The sequence below is a fragment of the Lissotriton vulgaris genome, unplaced genomic scaffold (assembly GCF_964263255.1).
Source record: "Lissotriton vulgaris unplaced genomic scaffold, aLisVul1.2 SCAFFOLD_2341, whole genome shotgun sequence".
Lineage (NCBI taxonomy): Eukaryota > Metazoa > Chordata > Amphibia > Caudata > Salamandridae > Lissotriton > Lissotriton vulgaris.
The window spans coordinates 260,212-283,143 of record NW_028245427.1 but is presented as its reverse complement, the minus strand read 5'-3'; the positions used below and the strand labels follow the sequence as shown (position 1 = coordinate 283,143).

At 49.5% G+C, this 22,932-nt stretch overlaps 1 protein-coding gene across 1 annotated transcript in view; it reads left to right on the top strand.

The window, feature by feature from the left end:
• The window catches only part of LOC147666425 (uncharacterized), a gene marked incomplete at both ends in the record, with an annotated part of 289,714 nt that overhangs the window by 10,730 nt on the left and 256,052 nt on the right, over nt 1–22,932 (top strand). The gene's annotated exons all lie outside the window — the stretch shown is intronic.

The following is a 22,932-nucleotide window of genomic DNA, read 5'->3' as shown; positions in this document are numbered from 1 at the left end:
AAATGCTAACCAAATACGCACGTCCTGGCGTACCTCAGCCGACAGTCTCGTGCGATGATGGCCCTCCTTTAGGCCGACCATAGCTTGGGCAATTGAACGAGAAAAGGGGCGGGCCATCGGAATAACTCTCAGGGCAAAATTCAACTGTCCCACCAACTGCTGTAATTGATGCAGCGTAACTTTAGATCCATTTAGACACACTTGCAGGGCTGCCCTGAACTTCCACACTTTGTCAGTTGGCAAACGAAAACAACCTTCTCTGGAGTCTAACTCGATCCCCAGAAACTCGAGGCAAGTCGCAGGACCCACCGTCTTACCCGGTGCCAATGGCACACCAAACTGCTTCATTAATACACAAAATTCGGCCAAGGCCCGGCCACATTCGAGATCCCCGGCTGCCCCAAGGAACAGAAAATCATCAAGGTAATGCATTACATGTTGGAAACCCGTCTTCTTTGTGAAGACCCATTGTAGAAAACTACTGAATTTCTCGAAATAGGCACAAGATATAGAGCACCCCATCGGCATACACTTATCCATGTAATAATAACCCTGAAACATAAAACCTAAGAGACGCTGATCGTCCGGGTGTACCGGGAGCAACCGGAACGCTGACTCAATATCTGACTTCGCCATCAGCGCCCCGGGCCCCAGGCGATTCAAAATGGCTACGGCCTCATCGAAGGATGCGTACCGCACCGAACACACTTCTGGGTCTATTGCATCGTTTACAGAAAGACCACGTGGAGCTGACAAATTATGAATCAGTCGAAACTCACCCGGGTCCTTCTTGGGGACCACCCCTAAAGGAGAACAAACAAAATTCTGTACCGGGGGTACACTAAATGGGCCGGCGACCCGACCTCGGGTAACCTCTTTCCGGATCTTTTCCTGAACCACGGTCGTATGTTGCAGGACGGAAAGTTGATTTTTACACTTCTCCACGCCCTGAAAGTCCCCTACCGGGATGCGGAAACCATACGAAAATCCGTTCCGCAGCACCCCAGCAGAAGTACGATCCGGGTATTCACTGAGCCAGGGAATCATCGCCAAGGTATCAATCGGGGTAGGTAAAGGCGCCCCTCGGACTACGTTAGACCTGTTTGGCGCCTCCTCTCCCCCCGTTATCACCTGTTTTGGCTCTGCACGTGGACTCAGGATGGGACGACCCGCACCCACTACATTCATGTTTAAATTTGCACGATCCCTGGGGCCTGGTACATTTACCTTTGTTGAAATTGAAGCAGAACCTCCTTTTTCCTGTATTGCCGGCAGGTCTCGAGTAATCGTCGGTACTCGTACCTGACCGAAAAGGCGTCCCCCCATAATGGCGGGAGGATTCGCCAACATTACTTCCTACCAATGGCATTTTCAACATACCTGTCTCATTCATTTTATCCCATGTCAAAGAATCATTACAATCCCAGGTTAAGCTTTTATTATGCTCTTTTGCCTTTCTAAAAAGATTATCGTAGCAGAACCAATGGTTACCCTGGTGTGATGTCGAGTACCCCATGATTCTTGACTGATAGGTCGGCAACTCGGAAAGCAACTCGGGCCTACGTTCCCCCAAGATTGACGTAAAAATTCCCCATGCATTGCCCCAATTGCCGATAGTCTCATTTACTTTAAAGGCGGCCATTTTTGCGCGCCAAACACTCGGATGCATATGATCTTTCTGACCCTTAACATGCTCCACCTCGTAATGATCAACAAGCAACGAGAAGATGTTCACGTATTCCCCCGCCCAAATCTTCTCCTTAATTGCCAAAGGCACATGTTGACCCAACCTTTCTCTACGAGAGGGTGCTGACTCATCCCTCGCAATCGGCAATGGCCGCTTACCTGCACCGGACGCTGCATCTGCGGTCGTAATCGTCCCTTGTGGCTTGTCGACTACTGCAGCCGGCGCGGACGCCTTGGCTGCATCCCGTTTCTCGCGCAATTGCTTCATCAGCGCCTGGGCCTCGGCAGCCGTGGCGCCCTCACTACTGTCGCCCAACCACGCTGCAAGTTGTGCTGCCAGCTCGGGCGGCATATCCTCTTTGGACACCGGGGTGACCACCACAGGAATCGGATTCCCCTCCACTGGTACTGGGGTTGGCGCTTCGAGCGGGGTACAGGGAACCGGGGCGTCTCCCCCAGCTGGTCCCCTCCTTGGCCTCTTGGCTCTTCCTCCCGGAGCTGCTCCAGCCGACGGACGCTCCGGCCCCCCTTCCCCGTCTCTCTCCGCTACCCGCTTCTTCAGCTCAGTCATCTCCTTCATGAGGACCCGAACCATCTGTTCGGTCGTCATTCTCTTCCCGCCTTTCTTGGGCATTTCTCCGACAGAGTATCTGTAAGACAAAAAGAAAGATTACCACGCTCAAAATTGGCTCTTCGTTCCGTCTCGAGCTCACGTGCAGCGAGGAGGTGCAGCTTCAGAGCACAGGAACAAGAGGATGTCTTCCGGTCTTGCGTCCCTTTTTATCCGTCTTCAGGGCGGGCGTAAACCCGCCCCTGCCTGCCCCGAGGGCGTGGCCAGCCGCGTCAGTGTCTAGGCCAGCCCACTCTAGGGCGGGAAAGGGCGCGCCCCGGCTACGCCGCTTCGGGCATACCAGCCGAGACGCGCCTCCCGCCCAAAATGGCTTCCCGGGGGGATCGAGGTACTCTGCCATACGTTCGGGGGGACCGAGTGGTCGCCCCTTTCCATGTGCTACTTGCATTTTTATTTTCATTGCGGCCCCTTTTGTGAGGCCGCCGACACTACCTCAACTAACCCCGCTGCATTTCAGGACCCAAGCCGTGCCTCCAGCACCACCAACTCCGTGTGCACATCTCACTAACGGTTGGAGCGGCGGAGCCTATCTCAGGCACTAAGTGCCGCTTGCCTTGCTGGAAATCTCTAGGACCACAGAAGCATGTCATTGCTACTTTTCTGCCCCACAACCCCTCCCAAGTCTCTGCTTGAACAACTTCCCCCTGCATCGCTGCTTGCCGCCCCACCCCCAATTGCCGCTTCTTTTATTGCACTTTGACTGCATCGCTAGTTGCCCTATCCCTCTCCCGCCTTTGAGCTAGGAGGCATCATCAGTGATTTTATGCTGTGAGTCTAGAGCCTTTTAGGGGAGGTTTCTCATCTCCTGGCGGCGCTCTTAAGGGCTGACTGCTTATGCGTTAAGGTGTTTTAGGGGCACGCCTGACACAGCGCTGTCGGGGGTGAACAAATTGAGCAGCATGTGTCTTCATCTGTGTAAACATGCACAAGGCTCATTGAGCCTGATCAGACAGTCCATTCTGGTCATAACATAGTGCTAATGCCACTGAGATTGGGGTTTAGATACCCGTACGGGCAAATGTTTAAGTTGATCCGGCAACTCATTGAGCAAAAACACCCATGGCAAGGGCTTGTGCCTTCATTCCACCAATGTTCCTCCCCCCACCCTAGTTTATCCTTGTCAGAGGGGAGGACAGTAGATCACTTTACCTCCTTTTATTTTCCCGATGTTCTTTAAATGCGCACTTCGGGACGCCGGGCACGTGATTTATTTAATTACAATGCGTTTGCCTGGCTTCCCTCGCCCTAGCTCAACTGTAGCGTGACCTCGGAGGGGAGGAAACTTGAGGCTGTTCACTTATTCTTGTGGCCTGGAATATTCTAGTAGGTCAGTGTATGAATACCACTTGCATAATCACAATCCCCCACTCGCGTTCTTGTTTCTTCCTCCCCCCCATTCAACCGCCGCCAGCTCTCCCTTGCTCCCCCCACCTTGCCCGTCCTGTTCCCAAATAGCCTCTCATCGTTTATTACTGTCCTCCCAACTCACTAGAAAATCAAAGTGCCAACTTGATTCAAACATATTGGACCGGTTTACGTGATCACCAGTTACTTGCACACGGTCCCAACCTCTGACCCACTACTAGTCGTGAGTTTATAGCAGACTGGTTTCAATCCCCACACCACTGTTGTTGTTTTCAATTCTCCTCACCCTCCAATTGTTTAACCCCTTCGCTGCGGCGGCTATTCCGTCGCAGCGCTAAGGGGGAGGCGGGGCCGCGCGGCGCTCCCGTACTTGTGACGGAACCGCTCCGTCACGGCCCGCGGGTGAGCTGTGCTTGTGAAGAAACGGTTCCATCACGGCCCCGCTCGCTCTTTAGAACGTCAGCACAGGTGCGGAATTCGCGCCGCGCATGCGCGGCGAGCGGGCCGTGACGGAACCTTTCCATCACCAGCACAGCCCACCCGAGGCTCGTGACGGAACGGTTCCGTCACGAGCATGGGAGGGGTTAAAATTCTTAACCCACCCTCCAATCGTTGTTTTCAGTTCTCACACCTACCCGGCCATCGTTTTCAATTCTACACCTCCTGTGGAATGCCTCTATAGCTACACCACGAGCTGTAAATCATCACTGTGTAGCACGCTACTTCGCAACTGCAAACATTTACCAAAAATCGTAGTGTCGCTGTGAATCTTACACCTCCGGCTGTTAACATCTGTCCAGCACTACCTGGCAAACAAAACGGGCTCAATAGGACACATAACTGCTTCTCCAACTGAAATAACATCATGGAAGAGTATTCAAAATTTGAACAGATGTCAAGACATGGGTAAATAAACCGTGCCCTATCGCCTTTGGCAAACACAAGTAAGTATTGCTCTAAAAAGGCCAGAAACAGGTGTGAAGGAATCCATTGTGGCTACAGTTACATGAAAAGGAAATTGCATATATATATATATTTTTTTTAAACAAATATGCTTTCCGGGCACAGTCATTTATCATTTTTGTGGAATGGCACACAGTGCACGTAATTGTTACAACAGACTCGTTCTGCCCTGTTATTGCCTTTCGTGGCGCTGTAAGAATGCACCTCTGTGCCCCTGGGCCGGTCACTCCTCCTCGCACTGCGCACACTCCCCGTGGGTGTGCCCCTGCTGACCCGCTCCCGCCGCTGCTCGCAGCTGTGCCCCTGATTTCCTGATTTTCTCTTCCAGACTGTCCCTTGCCCAGTCCGCCATTTTCCCGCCGTTTTCCCGCTGTTTTCCGCCGTCTCTCTCTTTCTGACTGTCCCTTGCCCAGTCCGCCGTTTTCCCGCCGTTTTCCCGCTGTTTTCCGCCGTTTCTCTCTTTCTGACTGTCCCTTGCCCAGTCCGCCGCTTTCCCGCCGTTTTCCCGCCGTTTTCCGCCGTTTCTCTCTTTCTGACTGTCCCTTGCCCAGTCCGCCGTTTTCCCGCTGTTTTCCCGCCGTTTTTCTCTTCCCGCTGTGCCCCCGTCACCTCCCCGCTCCCCGCCGCTGTTCCCCTGCGGCCCCGCCCCCCTCCACCTGGAGCCTTCCCATTCGCCGCCCCGCTCCCGCCTCCCAGCTGCCCCTCCCTCGCTCCGCCCCCTCCACTCTCCTCTTATGGAAGAGTGGCCACCGCGCAGCGGTCAAGCGAAGCGGGCGCGCCGATTGCGCGCCGAAGGCGCGCCAAATGTAAGCCCGTCTGCGCCCGTCCGTGCCTGGACCGCGCCCAGCGCCAGGACCCCTGGCCCCCGCACCTCCCAGCCCACCCGCCGGACGTACGACGCTGCCACCCTCAACGCACTCAACGACGGCCGATTACCGGGATGCTACCGAGCCACCCCGAGACGCACCTACGGACCCTTCGGCTGCAACGCCTGCAAGTTCACCTGCATCCGGACCTGCCACACACCAGCACCCGCCAAGAAGAGCACCAGCAGCAGCCACCTCCAGTGCATCCTGCTCAACACCCGCTCCGTCCACAGACACGCCATCGAACTCTGGAACCTCATCGACACCACATCTCCTGACGTTGCCTTCCTCACCGAAACCTGGATGAACGCCTCTTCAGCTCCCGACATCGCCATCGCCATCCCAGAGGGCTACAAGATCACCCGGAGGGACCGCACGACCAACCAAACGGGAGGAGGCATCGCCATCATCCACAAGGACACCATCCGCATCACGACCAACACCGACGGCATCCTGACCACCGCCGAACATCTACACTTCCAGATCCACACTGACCCGAAGACCACCCTCAGAGGCACCCTGATCTACCGTCCCCCGGGACCACGCACACACTTCAGCGAGGACATCGCCGACTTCATCAGCCCGCATGCCCTCCCCTCCGCTGACTACATCCTCCTGGGAGACATCAACTTCCACCTGGAGAACAACAACGACCGCAACACCAACATCCTGCTCGACAACCTCGCCAACCTCGGACTCAAGCAGCTGGTGTCCACCCCCACCCACCTCGCCGGACACGCACTCGACGCCGTCTTCTCATCCAGCAAAGACATCGCCTTCAGCCACGCCACAGGACTCCACTGGACGGACCACAGCTGCGTCCACTTCACCTTCAGAAGAACGACGACACACCACCACCAGCAACAGGTTGCCCGAAGAAGCTGGAACAAGATCACTGCCGACCAGCTCGCCGCTTCCCTGAGCCAGCACCCTCCCGCCAGCTCAGCGAACCCCAGCCAGGCCGCCGTCAACCTCTCGAAGTGGATCAGCAACTGCGCGGACGAACTCGCCCCACTGAGGACCCCGCCCAGCCGACCCGGCAGCAAGAAGGCCCCATGGTTCACCGACGAACTCAAGAGCTCCAAGAAGAACTGCCGAGCCCTCGAGAAAGCCTGGAGAAGAGAACCAACACCGGACAACATGGCCACCCTCAAGCTTGCCACCCGGAAACACCACCAGCTGCTCCGCGCCACCAAGAAAACTGCCTTCAAGGACCGGCTGGACAACAACGCACACAACAGCAAGGAACTCTTCAACATCGTGAAAGAGCTCTCCAACCCCAACGCCGGAAACAACGACATCACCCCATCGCAAGAACTCTGCAACTCCCTCGCCTCCTACTTCCACAACAAGATCGCGGACATACACGACAGCTTCAGCACCCAACCGACGAACGCCACGACCGACACGACCGAACCAACGCCCCCCACCACCACCCTCCGCGCCTGGACCCACATCAGCACCGAAGACACCGTCCGCATGATGAACTCCATCCACTCCGGATCGCCGACCGACCCCTGCCCTCACCACATCTTCAACAAAGCCGACGATGTCATCGCACCCCACCTACGGGACATCATCAACACCTCCTTCACCACCGCCACTTTCCCAGAGAGCTGGAAGCATGCCGAACTCAGCGCGCTACTCAAGAAACCAACAGCGGACCCCACCGAACTCAAGAATTACCGTCCCATCTCGCTGCTCCCCTTTCCGGCCAAAGTCATCGAGAAGACCGTCAACAAGCAGCTGGCCGCCTTCCTCGAGACGAATGGATCCCTAGACCCCTCGCAGTCGGGCTTCCGGGCCAACCACAGCACCGAGACCGCCCTCATCGCTGCCACCGATGACATTCGAGCCCTGATGGACAATGGAGAAACAGCGGCCCTCATCCTCCTTGACCTCTCCGCGGCCTTCGACACCGTCTGCCACCGCACCCTAGTGCAGCGCCTCAGCAACGTCGGAATCCAGGAGAAGGCACTAGAATGGATCGTCTCCTTCCTCGACGGTAGGACACAGAGAGTCCGCCTACCACCGTACAAATCAGAGTCCACCGAACTCATCTGCGGCGTACCCCAAGGTTCCTCGCTGAGCCCGACCCTCTTCAACGTCTACATGAGCCCCCTCGCTGCCATCGCACGCCAACACAACCTTAACATCATCTCCTACGCCGACGACACCCAGCTGATCCTCTCCCTGACCAACGACCCGCCGCCGCCAGAGCCAACCTTCACGAAGGTATGAAAGAGGTAGCCGAGTGGATGTCGACCAGCCGCCTAAAGCTGAACTCGGACAAGACGGAAGTCCTCATCCTGGGATCCTCGCCCTCCGCCTGGGACGACTCCTGGTGGCCCCCCGCCCTGGGCACCGCACCCAAACTGACAGACCACGCACGCAACCTGGGCTTCATCCTGGACTCCTCCCTCTCCATGACCAGGCAAGTCAGCGCCATCTCCTCGTCGTGCTTCAACATCCTGCGCATGCTACGGAAGATCTTCCGGTGGATCCCCACCGAGACCAGGAAGACGGTCACCCAGGCCCTCGTCACCAGCCGACTGGACTACGGCAACGCCCTCTACGCCGGAACCACCGCCAAGCTCCAGAAGAGACTCCAGCGGATCCAGAACGCCTCAGCCAGACTCATCCTCGACGTCCCACGACACAGCCACATCTCCAAACACCTGAGAGACCTGCACTGGCTCCCGGTCAACAAGAGAATCACCTTCCGTCTCCTCACCCACGCTCACAAAGCCCTTCACGACCAAGGCCCGAGCTACCTCAACAACCGCATCAACTTCTACGCTCCCAAACGACACCTCCGATCAGCCAAGCACGCCCTCGCCGCCGTCCCCGGCATCCGAAGAGCGACGACAGGAGGAAGGTCCTTCTCCTACCTGGCCGCCAAGACATGGAACTCCCTCCCGACCAACCTGCGCCTGACCCAAGACCACCTCGCCTTCAGGAAGAAGCTCAAGACCTGGCTGTTCGAGCAGTAGCAGCACACCCCCCCCCCCCCCCAGCGCCTTGAGACCCTCCGGGTAAGTAGTGCGCTCTACAAATGCCTATGATTGATCTCCTCATCCTAAGGGCTCACTGAAGTATCATTCAGTTGCCATTTACATTGGGCGTCCCTCTTGGCAGCTTTCAAAACACAGTCATTTAATACTCCAATAATGTTAGATCGAAGGGCATAAACTGTCAGTCTGGTTTGCCTCTCGCACCCATTTCCAGTGGAGAAACTGTATTCAGCGAGATCGTGCCATTGTCTAGTCTCAAACTCACCCTTTGCTAATAAATCTACCTGTAATTCATAACGGTAGAAGTCTGCCAAATAGCAGGAGAACTCTTACACAAATAGGACTGTTTCCATGGTGACCGCTAATAGCTTTTTCATTAAGTACTTTTTATAACCCAACTTAAACACATTGACAGAGCCAATAGCTCTAGCTAAACACTTACAAGGTTGCTCTACTGAATGCAACACACACTCCACACAATACCACTCAGTGCCACATAATTATATGCTACATAATTACAATGCAACATACCCTCCAAACAATAGCACTCAGTGCCACATAATTACACGCCACACAATTACACCCTACTGAATACAACATACACTCCTCATAATACCACTCAGTGCCACATAATTATATGCTACATAATTACACTGCGCTCAACGCAACATACACTCTAAATACCACTCAGTGCCACATAATTGCGCGCCACATAATTACACTGCACTCTATGCAACATACACTCCAAATACCACTCAGTGCCAAATAATGACATGCTACATATTTACACTGCGGTCAACGCAACATACACTCCAAATACCACTCAGTGCCACATAATTACACGCCACATAATTACACTGCACTCAATGCAACATACACTCCAAATACCACTCAGTGCCACATAATTACACGCCACATAAGTACACTGCATTCAATGCAACATACACTCCAAATACCACTCAGTGCCACATAATTACACACCACATAATTACACTGCACTCAATGCAACATACACTCCAAATACCACTCAGTGCCACATAATTACATGCCACATAATTACACTGCACTCAATGCAACATACACTTCAAATACCACTCAGTGTCACATAATTACATGCCACATAATTACACTCTACTGAATGCAACATACACTCCAAACAATACCACTCAGTGCAACATAATTACAGGCCACATAATTACACTATACTGAATACAACCTACACTCCAGAACAATACCACTCTGTGCCACATAATTATATGCTACATAATTACAATGCAACATACACTCCAAACAATACCACTCAGTGCCACATAATTGCACGCCACACAATTACACTCTACTGAATACAACATACACGCCTCATAATACCACTCAGTGCCACATAATTATATGCTACATAATTAAACTGCGCTCAACGCAACATACACTCCAAATACCACTCAGTGCCACATAATTACACGCAACATAATTACACTGCACTCAATGCAACATACACTCCAAATACCACTCAGTGCCACATAATTACATGCCACATAATTACACTGCATAATCTATCTATCTATCTATCTATCTATCTATCTATCTATCTATCTATCTATCTATCTATCTATCTATCTATCTATCTATCTATATATCTATCTATCACCCTCACTCTATCGATCCATCGCCCTCACTCTATCTATTGGCCCTCACTCTATCAATCTATCACCCTCACTCTATCTATCGCCCTCACTCTATCTATCTATCTATCACCCCTCACTCTATCTATCTATCTATCTATCTATCTATCGCCCTAACTCTATCTGTCCCCCTCACTCTATCTATCTATCTATCTATCTATCTATCTATCTATCTATCTATCTATCTATCTATCTATCTATCTATCTATCTATCTATCTATCTATCTATCTATCTATCTATCTATCTATCTATCTATCTATCTATCTATCTATCTGTCTATCTGTCTATCTGTCTGTCTGTCTGTCTGTCTGTCTGTCTGTCTGTCTGTCTGTCTGTCTGTCTATCTATCTATCTATCTGTCTGTCTGTCTATCTATCTATCTATCTATCTATCTATCTATCTATCTATCTATCTATCTATCTATCTGTCTGTCTGTCTGTCTGTCTGTCTGTCTGTCTGTCTGTCTGTCTGTCTGTCTGTCTGTCTGTCTATCTATCTATCTATCTATCTATCTATCTATCTATCTATCTATCTATCTATCTATCTATCTATCTATCTATCTATCTATCTGTCTGTCTGTCTGTCTGTCTGTCTGTCTGTCTGTCTGTCTGTCTGTCTATCTATCTATCTAGCTGTCTATCTATCTATCTATCTATCTATCTATCTATCTATCTATCTCCCTCTATCTATCTATCTATTGCCCTCACTCTATCTATCGCCCTCACTCTATCTATCTATCTATCGCCCTCACTCTATCTATCTATTTATCTATCTATCTATCTGTCTATCTATCTATCTATCTATCTATCTATCTATCTATCTATCTATCTATCTATCTATCTATCTATCTATCTATCTATCTATCTATCTATATACAACATACACGCCTCATAATACCACTCAGTGCCACATAATTATATGCTACATAATTAAACTGCGCTCAACGCAACATACACTCCAAATACCACTCAGTGCCACATAATTACACGCAACATAATTACACTGCACTCAATGCAACATACACTCCAAATACCACTCAGTGCCACATAATTACATGCCACATAATTACACTGCATAATCTATCTATCTATCTATCTATCTATCTATCTATCTATCTATCTATCTATCTATCACCCTCACTCTATCGATCCATCGCCCTCACTCTATCTATTGGCCCTCACTCTATCAATCTATCACCCTCACTCTATCTATCGCCCTCACTCTATCTATCTATCTATCACCCCTCACTCTATCTATCTATCTATCTATCTATCTATCGCCCTAACTCTATCTGTCCCCCTCACTCTATCTATCTATCTATCTATCTATCTATCTATCTATCTATCTATCTATCTATCTATCTATCTATCTATCTATCTATCTATCTATCTATCTATCTATCTATCTATCTATCTATCTATCTATCTATCTATCTATCTATCTATCTATCTATCTATCTATCTATCTGTCTGTCTGTCTGTCTGTCTGTCTGTCTGTCTATCTATCTATCTATCTATCTATCTATCTATCTATCTATCTATCTATCTATCTATCTATCTATCTATCTATCTATCTATCTATCTATCTATCTGTCTGTCTGTCTGTCTGTCTGTCTGTCTGTCTGTCTGTCTGTCTATCTATCTATCTAGCTGTCTATCTATCTATCTATCTATCTATCTATCTATCTATCTATCTATCTATCTATCTATCTCCCTCTATCTATCTATCTATTGCCCTCACTCTATCTATCGCCCTCACTCTATCTATCTATCTATCGCCCTCACTCTATCTATCTATTTATCTATCTATCTATCTGTCTATCTATCTATCTATCTATCTATCTATCTATCTATCTATCTATCTATCTATCTATCTATCTATCTATCTATCTATCTATCTATCTATCTATCCTCCTCACTCTATCCTTCTATTGACCTCCCTCTATCTATCGCCCTCCCTCTATCTATCTATCGCCTCACTCTATCTGTCTATCACACACACTCTATCTATCTATTGCATCACCACAGCATCACTCAGCACCACCACAGCATCATTCAGGAGCACCACAACATCACTATGCTCTACCACAGCATCAGTGAACGCCACTGCATCACTCGTTGCCACCACAACATCACTCAGTGCCACCACAGCATCAATCTGTGCAATCATTCAACAACAACTGGTTAAAATATGTTCTCTCAATGTTTCAAGCTTTATTACAAATGTCACAAAAAGATGTTAATATTTCACTTCTGTTATTGGATTTTCGTCACAATAAAATACACTGAACATAATCTTCACAAAAGTTATTTACAAAAGTTTAAGCTATTGCCATTATAAATGACAATAACTTTTTTTTAAGCATTAATTATTAAAAAAAGTAAAAGCCATTGTTATTTGTAATATCAATTCATCTAAGTCACGTAAATACAACACATATTGCATTACAAATACTATAAGTGTCACATTTGCGAAAGTTATAACTATTGGCATTGTAAATGACAAAGCTATTAATTTCGCTATTTTCAAACCCAACACATAAATAAAACAAGCACTGGCGTTGCCAATAGGTCTCGCAGTAGGAAAGTTGGAGCTATTACAATTGCAAATAGCAATGCCTTTTATTTTTGTTTTCATTTTAAAAACATAAAGGGCTTTGTCATTTATAAAACCAATAGCTCCAACTTTCCTACTGCGAGACCTATTGTGCACTGCACAGTGTGGGTTAAAGTGGCACTGCGTGGGTGCGAGTGCCTTTGGGTGAGTGGCGTTGCATGTGTGATTGTTGTTGCGTGGGTGAGTGGTGTTGCATGTGTGAGTGGCGTTGCGTTGAGTGGTTTTGCGTGGATGAGTGGGGTGTGTGGATGAGTTGAGTTGCGTGGATGAGTGGTGTTGCGTGGATGAGTGGTGTTGCGTGTGTGAGTGGCGTTGCGTGTGTGAGTGGTGTTGCATGTGTGAGTGGCGTTGCATGTGTGAGTGGTGTTGCATGTGTGAGTGGCGTTGCATGTGTGAGTGGCGTTGCATGTGTGAGTGGCGTTGCATGTGTGAGTGGCGTTGCATATGTGAGTGGCGTTGCATGTGTGAGTGGCGTTGCATGTGTGAGTGGCGTTGCATGTGTCATTGGCGTTGCATGTGTCATTGGCGTTGCATGTGTCATTGGCGTTGCATGTGTCATTGGCGTTGCATGTGTGAGTGGCGTTGCATGTGTGAGTGGCGTTGCATGTGTGAGTGGTGTTGCATGTGTGAGTGGCGTTGCGTGGATGAGTGGGGTGTGTGGATGAGTTGCGTTGCGTGGATGAGTGGCGTTGTGTGTGTGTGAGTGGCATTGCGTGAGTGAGTTGCGTTGCATGTGTGAGTGGCGTTGCATGTGTGAGTGGCGTTGCGTGTGTGAGTGGCATTGCGTGTGTGAGTGGCGTTGCGTGTGTGAGTGGCGTTGCGTGTGTGAGTGGCGTTGCATGTGTGAGTGGCGTTGCATGTGTGAGTGGCATTGCATGTGTGAGTGGCGTTGCATGTGTGAGTGGCGTTGCATGTATGAGTGGCGTTGCATGTATGAGTGGCGTTGCGTTGCTGAGTGGCGTTGCGTTGCTGAGTGGCGTTGCATGGATGAGTGGAGTTGCGTGGATGAGTTGCGTTGCGTGTGTGAGTGGGGTTGCGTGGGTGAGTTGCGTTGCGTGTGTGAGTGGCGTTGCATGTGTGAGTGGCGTTGCATGTGTGAGTGGCGTTGCATGTGTGAGTGGCGTTGCTAGTAAGCTTGTTGACCTTTCCTATTTCTCATTTTTGACTGATGAGTCTGACCTCAGAGTTTAATGTTCCAGGACAAGAAGAAAAGATTGTTGCCTTCTCTCAAGAATCCCTTGATCAAAGCCGACCTGCAGAAGGATTGCCAAACGGGCTGTACAAACGCTTTCAAATGTGTTTTCCTACTGTTCCTCGGTGCTCTCGGCTTGTAAGCCAGCTGTGTTTACTGGCAACGAACACAAGGAAAACAAGTAGCAGTACTCGAGGAACTGCAGAGACCCACATCCCGTCGCCACAAACAATGTGTGATCCTCCCACCTCCAAAATGATCACACGAGTTCAAGTATTGGAAAAAGGCTCTGCAAGTAAAAATAAATGCACGCACGGAGACAAAGTGAAAAAAAAATCAGTTCGAGTATTGGAAAAAGGCTCTGCAAGTAAAAATAAATGCACGCACGGAGACAAAGTGAAATAAAGAATGGCAGCCGTAGCAAATACAAACAAGCAGCAATTGGCCACGGCCTGCCTGCGAGGCTCAAAGTGTTAGAAGGCAGGTCTTGGGCAGAGGCAGAGTATTGACTTAGGAATGACTGTGAGGCGCATTGGTGTGAAGCACATCAAAGGGCTTCTCCTCCCCTAATTAGGTGAGGAGAAGCCGTTTCGGGAAACTGAAAGTACGGCCGGCCTGCGGCCGGCCATGAATAATTAGGGGAGGAGAAGCCCTTTGATGTGCTGGGCTGGCCCTGAATGCGCGTGCATGTTTAATCACGTGGTTTGCGTGAACTGCATGAAAACCACGGGGCTGAAAGCCCTTTGGTTTGAAGATGTTTTCGCCACTTGAATTCTCGCTCCGCTCGATGCGCTTGCGCACATCGATAGGTCGCGAGACCTAAAAATTGTCATTTACAATACCAATAGCTCAAACTTTCCTAATGCGAGACCTATTGCTTTGCAAATGCTTGTTTATTCTTTAGACCCCCCTGCCTTTTTCTCTCAAGAGCTCTCTGAAAAACGGTTGAGCCCACCCTGGCCTTTAGGAGTCAGGGTGCCCCTATGATGAAGCATGACACTATTAGAGTGTGTGAGGGGAATTTAACAAAGAGGTTGTGCTCCCCCTAATGGTAAACAGCCTTTACAACAAAACTTTTACAATGCACTACCATTACGACGCAACTTTTACAACGCAAACCATTGCAACGCATTGCGCTGGGTGGCGCTCTAGGATAGGGAATAGGTTTAATTTACTATCCAACACCTTCCCTACTATCCACGGGGACTGGAGTTGGAATAGTAAATTAACCTATTCACTATCCAGCGCCCCAAAGCACTATGCGTTGTAAAGGCATGCGTTGTAAAAACCGCGTTGTAAAGGCATGCGTGGTAAAAGCATGCGTTGTAACATCATACATCCCCCACTAATGGTAGTGGCAAACCAGTGGATCTTGTAGAAATTAGGCCACCACTGTATGATTGTTTTCTGGTATTTCAATTGGGTTGGATACTTATTTTGCTTCAGCCATTGTGAAAGCCTGAGTCAAATGGACATAAATGTGAGATGTCCTAGTCACATGAAAAGACGGTGGTGGCATATCGAGAGACAAACAGCCAGATTCATCAATGTCCCGTTTTGCGAGTCCTGAATAGCAATAGTGGAGTGGTGTGGCTCACTGGTTAGAGGCGGCAGACCCGAGAGCAGAGGACGGCCCGGGACCAGGGTTCAATTCCCGACGCGGCAGGGTCGTGGACCAGGGTCAGCGGACTCGATAATTCTCATCTCGGTGCCTACTATAACGAGGGATCAGACTCGGCAACTCTGGGCATTAGCTTGCCTCATCTCCACAACGGCCCCCCACATACGCCGGGGATGCCTGGTTTCACCTTGGAGATACCCAGTAGGGACCATCTCACAGGGAAAGCCCGGATGGGTTCCCCAGCGGTCTACTGCGCAGAGATACTCCTTCGGGAGTCGATTCTAGCGCATTACAAACCCACAATTAATTAATTAATTATTAAGGAATCGCTATTAATGACTCGCAAAATGGGATTCATGTAGAAATCGCACTATTATTTGTGATTTCTTCAGCTTCCTTATTTGCGATTAGCAAATTGCTAATCGCAAATAAGGAATGACTCCCCATTCATTCCTATGGGCCTAGCAATTTGCTAATCGCAAATAAGGATGCGATTTCAAGGGTGCCAGGGGTGTCCAAAGGACACCCTGTAGCACCCCTGAAATGTAAATGTAGACTGATGTTGCGCACACACATGTCCAAAGGACATGTGTGTGTGTAACATACAACTTAGAAAAATGCACTAAAGTGCATTTTTCTAAGTTTTCGCTATTTACCACGAAGTCAGACTTCGCGGTAAATAGCGGCCAAAAATAGCGATCTCGCAATTCAAAAATGGTTCACGAATTGCATTTAAGGAATCTCAAATAGAGATTCCTTAAATGCAATTCCTCGCAATTTAGCGATTTCACATTTGCGATTTTTGCATTTGGGGTGATGAATACCAAATGCAAAAATTGCGCTCGCAAAGGACCAGATTCTCAGAATCTGGCCCTTTGCGAACCGATTTTACAATGATGAATCTGGCTGAAAGTGAGAAGCTTCTGTAGCCATGTATTCTGTTGAGGTGGGCCTCTCCTTTTTCACTGAACGAGGCATTTTAGACACACAGTAAGGCAAGGTAAAGACGTCCTCTACAACATCTGATGGGAGTGGAGGTTCTACCTTCACTCACTGTAGATAGATCAGGGTAAATGAACTGTGCCACCTTAGACTTGCCTGCTCCACAGAAAACCTTTCCTAAAACAGTCTCAGGTCACACATATGGACCCTGCATATGTAGGGGCCCTGGCAAGTGAAGCTTTACAGGCTCCCCTTACCTCCATTCAAGAGATAGCTCACCAAAGTAAAATGTACACTTAAATGACCATGTGAGAAGGTCAATGTAGTACTATTAATGCAAACCATCTTTACACACTTCATATGCTATATACCTACCACATATATTGCACTACGAATATAGAGACTAGGAATATCAAAAGGTAGATGGTTACCGAGGAAGTATAGATTTACTACTTCTAAGTTCATATCTATACACCTTAAAGATTTATATATTGTCAAGATACATATATGTGGAATTACTTTGTTGCCTTTCAATATTTGTCCTTCAATATTGTGTCCACAATATTTGGTGCCATTGAGATTCCTACCGCTTTATTCAGAGAGCACACCCCTACCAGGGCACAATTCCTTGTTTCTTGATGAGTTCCTCAAACTAGCATTGTATCTGCAATTCTTAGCTCAGAAATGTATAATAATGGGAGAGTTTTGCATGCGGGGAGACTAACCAAACTCAGACACCATGGAAAATTTGCTAACCATGGGCTACAGCCGAGTTTTGAATGGCCAACCCAGGCATCGGGCCGCACACTGACTTAGATTTCGCTCACAAATAATGAAACAGCAAAACAACATCAGAAATGATATGACAAATCCTTAACATTGTTTGACCCACAAAGTTAGCTGAACACATACTCACCTCAAATAAGACAAACACAAAACATAAGCGCAGACGATTTCAATGAGATTGAGAAAATAGTTCAAAGGAACCCCTCTACTGTTCTAAACACAGAAGCCAAATTAGAAATTCTCAACTACTCCTTTACTAACTCACTCATGAAGCTGTCCCGGCTCAGATGATTACATGCAAAATCAAGGATTAAACTAATCAACGAATTTCTCAATGTAGAATTAGTCTCACTAAAAAGAGGAGGCCCTCAAATTGAAAATGGCACAAAACATTAAAGACTGTGGACAAGATAAGTTGCAAAATATGTAGGAGAGGCTATCACAAGTCCAGGAAGAGGGCAAAAAAGTCATTTGTCACAAACCACATTGATGGGACAACTAATAGATCTAATAGATTTGAATTATGGCCGGGCAGGGCACTGGGACAGAAGGTATGAACTGGGTGAATCCCCATCCCATACACACTCTGACAGCTCCCTGGGCACCAGGGCAGCATTAGTCCCTGGGCCGCTGTAGATCCCAGGCAGATGGCACTGGTGGAGGCGAGCCCACCAGAGCCAGTTTACCTCCAGCGTGGCTCCGATCTTGTGCTTCACCTGGTAGTCTTTAATGTGGGTCTGCTGCTGAGAAGCTATCAGAAGCTCCGCTCAGACACTTGCCGAGACAGGGATCCTCGGCCGAAGTAGCAGGGGGTGCAAGCCCCGTTCTATGCGCCTTAAATAAAGGCTGTTTCCAAAGTCTGACCTCATTGAAAGGGAGGCCGAGACCGAGGACTTGAAATCCTGAGCCAAAAATATTGAAAAAATGAACATGTTTGTTACAAATAGAGGTGGGCAGCGGGGGTTAACTCCGCCATGTGTCGGAATCGGAGTAAAATTCTGTAACCTCCGCCCGTGGAGCGGAGTAACCCGCCCACCCCTACGTACAGTCAAGAATCCCTAATGGGACCTGCATTTTCAAGACATATGGCACAATATATTCCTTGGGATCCTCATGTTTCCTTCACCAGTTCACTCAAATTAGCCCTACTAATTTCTTTAAATTCCTGGGAATAGGTATTTAAAAGGGGGTGAATCCTCTCTTGGGTTACTTCCATATATATAAAGAACATGTAGGGTAAGTACTTGTAAGTACAAGTATGTTTATGTACTTGTGCAAAAGCCCCAACATACGTTTTATAAGTCTCATTGCAGAGTTTCCCCCAGCCAGATGGATTTGTGGTAGGACACCCCCCCCCCTCGAATATACGACAGATTATTCATAATCCTGTTTATGTACTATGATCACCTACCAAATAGGAACTCCTCAAAGAATCCTGACTGAGATTATGTCTGTATGAGCAGAGCTTATAGCTGTATGCGGTGTCTCAGCCACTGCTTTAATTCAGATGAACATCAGTTCACATTTTCTGGTACTTTCCTGAATAGTCCATGATAAGCAGCACAATCCTGTTTATACCCCTGCCTGTAGGATATAGGTGATCAACAATGCTGATTTCCATCATATGGAAGGAAACACCTAACAGAGACAGGTGAATGGCTGTTTTTGCTTGACAGGGAAGTGGTGGTGGTTGTGGCACAAACTAAAAAGCATCTTCACATTTTTGGAGGGAGCAAAGTCACTCTTTCAAATCCCTGGCACAGGTCTTAGCCCTACCCAGTTATTCTCCAGTGCGTCATCAGTTACTCATTGTAGGAAGGTGGATACCTGACTATGGTTACCCCAGATTTTTTGCCTAGTGTTTAGCTGGTTTTCGACTTAGTTGGCCTGGGATCCTGCTAATCAGGGCCCCAGGCTATCTGCTCTCTCTCTAAAATGGACTCCATGTACCCTAGGTACATCTCCAATTGGGATTTGGTCACCTTATGAGCCCCTGTACAGTGTACTATAGGTACCCAGGGCATAGGTGCATCCAAGGCCTACCAGGGGATGCAGCATATCTTTTGCCACCCCTGGCTGGCCATCCAAACTGACATAACTGGCTGATCATTCAGCTGGGCCAAGGTCGTGTAAACACCCCTTGCTTATATATACTATACCTATGTCTAAACCTATATCTGGACACATATGCACCTATAAGTCACTCCTAAGGCGGTCCTTAACAATCCTGGAGGCAGAGTGCTTGGTTTTATGTGAGATGGTGCTCTAGCATGAGCTGAGCCTGTCTGCAGATTTCGGAACCATGTCCTTATAGCTGTTCTAGGATATTGCCATACCATAAACTCTTAAGTGCATTATGAACCTCGCGGTTCAATGCTAACTTTGGTTTGGCTTTATCAAAACATGTTGTGTAAGGTGTCATACGCTTTGGAATACTACCCCCTCACCAGTCCTGGTGACGGGGGTAGCATTCCACCCTTCTAGAGGGAGAAGACATGTTACTTTCCTTAAACGCGGTTAAATCTAACCAGAGCCTCAGCATCACAAAATGGATGCTGTTGCCACAGACACAAGTCTGGCCTCCTGCTTCTGACCGAAACTCCGGCAGGGGAGGCCTGGACAAAAGGTTTCCTGTCACAGGGAGGTGCTAGCACCACCCAGACAGGAGATAGTGGATTGGGGCAGGGAGGGCTGAATGAAACTAGACACTGCCTGGGGCACACAGGGTGTCCCATGCAAAGTCCAGTTCAAACCGGTGCTGGGGCACTCCAGCCCCAGCTCTGGCGCGAAACTGGACAAAGGGAAAGGGGTGTAACCACCCCCTTCCTGGGTCCCACCCTTGGAGGGACCTAGCAGGTGATCCAGCCCCTTGATTTGGAATAAAGGTAGGAGCGGTGCCCATAGACTTTAGATCATCCTGACTGAAACTTTGATATGAAACTCTGGACCCTTCAACATCCTACTCGACGTAGAAGACTGAAGAATCTCCCTTGTGGTCAAGGAGTGACCACCCTGCACAAGCAAGCACCATCAGTGCTCAAAGGTTTTCTTTCTTGTTGCTCCTGCCGGAGCTCGAACAACAGAGACCAACAAGACCTGGACTCCCAGACTTCCAACAGCCCGATCCACAGTCCCAGCAAAGCTGAGACCCGTGGAGGCGACGTGAGATGTGGGACCGGCCATCTTAGAAAGCCAGCAAAGTGCTTCCTGTGCAGCTCCTGAGGCACCCTCGAAGCTGTGCATTCGGGATTGAGAAGACCCAGCCCCGAGCAGCTTTTGCACTGAAGATCACCTCTCCACACTCACCGAGTGCTGCGTGGGGCCCTTTTGCATTTTCCTGTTTGACGCGTCTGTCCGGTCACTTGCCCGTTGGCTAGTGGCTCTGTGACGACGAGCCTTCAAATTTTCACTGCTGGTCTGGTTGCTCCAGACTTTCCCTTGCTCCCCTGAAAAGGAGCAGCCCATCAGACCTTGCTGGTCTGATCCAAAAGTAATCTCCGATTCCTGCGTGGGTTGCATTTGCCAAGGCCTGTTGACTCCGATTCGCGAACCGACATCGCCAACAGCGAGAGCCTTCGTGGGGCAGCCCGTGTCCACCTCCTGGTCATCGTCGATGTAGGAAGGTACATCCTGACTATGGTTGCCCCCAACTTTTTGCCCTGTGTTTTAGCTGGTTTTGGACATAGTCGACCTGGGACCCTGCCAATCAGGACCCCAGGCCTACTGCTCTCTCTTTAAAATGGATTCCATGTACCCTAGGTACATTTCCAATTGGTACTGGGCCACCCTATCAGACCCTGTAACTCAGGGCATAGGTGTACCCAGGGCTGCCAGGGGCTGCAGCATGTATTGTGCCACCCCTGGCTGGCCTCCTAAATTTGACACAACTGGCTGCATGACAGCTGGGGCAAAGTCGTGTAATCACCCTTTGCTGTAGGTGTAGTATACCTATACCTAACCCTAACATGGACACACAGATTCCTATCAGTCACTCCTATGGCAGGCCTTGACAATCCTGAAGGCAGAGTGCTTGGAATCGTGTGAGATGGTGCTCTGGCATGAGCTGAGCCTGTCTGCAGCTTGCGGAATCAAGTCCTAATAGCTGCTCCATGATATCGCATACCATATACTCTTAAGTGCATTATAATCCTCGCGGTTAAATGCTATCTTTGGTATTGCTTTATCAAAACATGTCGAGTAAGGTGTCATACGAATTGGAATACTAACCCCTCGCCAATTCTGGCGACGGGGTTAGCATTCCACCCTTCTAGAGGGACACGACATGTATGTAACTGTGAACCCCGGTTAAAGTTAACTGAAGCCTCAGCTCCACAAAATGGATGCTGCCACCACAGACACGAGTCTGACCCCCTGCAGCTGGGAGTCCTTCCAGCAAGGGGAGCCTGGACAAAGGGTTTCCTGTCAGGGGCGGTGCTAGCACCGTCCCAGACATGGTTTTGTGTATCCTGGGTAGGCAGGGCTTTACAGGAAGGTGACTGCTGAGTGGCACCCCGGTGCTCACTACGCATAGGCCGGTCTGAACCAGTTCCAGGGGCACACCAGCCCCTGGCCTGGGGAAGTCCGGCATGGCTGAGGGGTGTAACCACCCCCCACCTAGTCCCACCCATAGGCAGGACCTAGTCACCGGGTCAGCCCCCTTTTTTAGTATAAAGATGGGAGCGGGCCCCCTGTTAAAATTAGATCATCTTTGGAATCAAGATACCACTTTCTTCGAAAGGACTTCACGATTTCTTCTTCAAGATTCTCCCTTGTGGCTAAGGAGTAGTCACCCTGCATCCGCAGGCACCATCCTAAAGAACACTGCGGTCTGCTGCAAGTCCTTCATCACGAATCCGACGACCCAGCTCGACGAGACCCGGCTTCCCTGGCCCCTCTGACCTCTACTCACCTCTACAGCCCAGCTGAGAACCGTGAGTGCGACGAGACCTCAAGGGACCGACGATCGCCAAGACTGCACGACATCTTTACTGCAAGCCCACCGTGTCCTCCACTGGTGAGTGCTTTGGGGTCCGAGAAGCCCCGACCCTGCGCAGCTCCAGCACCCAAGATCAGCCCCCCTGCATCTCCACGATCTGCGTGGGGCCCTTCTGCTGTTTGCTGTGCACCGCGTTGTTTGGCTACTAGCCGGCTGGCTTGTGGCCCTCTGAACGACGCCCAACGACTTCACGACTGCTGGTCTGGTTGCTCCAGGCTGGCCTTTGCTTCCTTCTTCAAGAGAGGCACCCCGGACCCTCCTGGTCCACTCCAGACGCCATTTTAGGTCCACCGCGTGGGCTTGAATTTGCCAAGGCTTTGTTGCCCAATCCTGGGTCCAGCGACGCCGACAGCTTCTATCTTCGTGGGACAGCTCGATCCTCCATCCTGGTCGCCGACAACGCCTCCTGGTCCGTGAGATCTTCGAGTCAAGCGTCACCCACTCACCTAGTCGAGGTGGCTACCATCCGGTGCCCTCCTGGTGCCCACTGACTACTGGCTAGTAGTCTCGAACTTGGTCCCCTCTGCTTTCAGGTGTCATCTATCTTCAAGATCCAGGCTTGGATCCGACTGAA